We start from the raw sequence: 1,021 nt of genomic DNA, 5'->3' as shown, positions 1-1,021 counted from the left end.
ATCTTTCTGTATACTCCATTGTTCAGCAATTATGAGCGTCTTTTTTTTTTTTTTTAATGGTGACATTGACAGTGGTGGAACGTTCAAACAAGAGTTTCTATTGGACAAATGAAGCTAGGCCCCTCCCCGTTTCGCTCCGTAGGTATTTTCATTCTGACCCGAAGTCGCCCTAGAAAAAGACGCAATTGTCTCGACAAGCTTAGAATGTGGAGTACAATGATATGTACAGGGTGTACGTGCCGTAGGTCCTTCTGATGACAGGAGGTGGAGATAAGGAGATAGGGTAGGTTCTGTTGTTTGTATTCTCAATCTGTTGATGTGATACACAATATGTAAACAATAGCCGAATGTAACCAAAGCACGTTTCCTCGCCATCAGCAGGAATTGTTTGCCTTTCGGTCTGTGGTTAGATTAGTCTCAGTCATATTGTGCAAGTGTTTGTCACATGCGAATTGCATCAGTATTGAAAATAAAAAAACGGAAATAAAAACCGATGAACAGACCAGCGTTTCCCTGTGGATATTTTGTGTCAGATTTACCTCCGATATAGGGATTAAAATCATCAGGACAACGGTAGTAAAAGTAAATTGAAGTTAAGTTTGTTCAACATTCTGACTGATAATGGGACTGTTTGGGAAGGCTGAGCCTACATGTTAGAGACGAGTGTGTAAGTATTTCCCTGTCATCCAGAACTCAGATTGGAAGGCGTGGGCTTTACTCGAGGAAGCTTGCTGTAATAAATATATTGCACAAATTCTTCATTCACAAAACCAATTTACACCGAGAGGAACATTTTTCTGGAACACGCTTATTCCTGACATTGTCTGGAAAAATGTATGGTTGAGGCCTTTTACAAATATTGTATCCCAAACAAAGTTAAGGAAGTGCACTTTAAAATGTTTACATAAGATACATCCATGTAATTCTGTTATCCAAATTTGTGGCTGTTGATGACATCTGCGCATTCTCTGAAAAAAAAAAAAAAAAAAAAAAAGTAGGTGAGAATCTCTCACTTGTACCT

Source organism: Oncorhynchus keta, chromosome 23 (assembly GCF_023373465.1).
Source record: "Oncorhynchus keta strain PuntledgeMale-10-30-2019 chromosome 23, Oket_V2, whole genome shotgun sequence".
Lineage (NCBI taxonomy): Eukaryota > Metazoa > Chordata > Actinopteri > Salmoniformes > Salmonidae > Oncorhynchus > Oncorhynchus keta.
Note: the sequence above shows the minus strand (reverse complement) of the source record.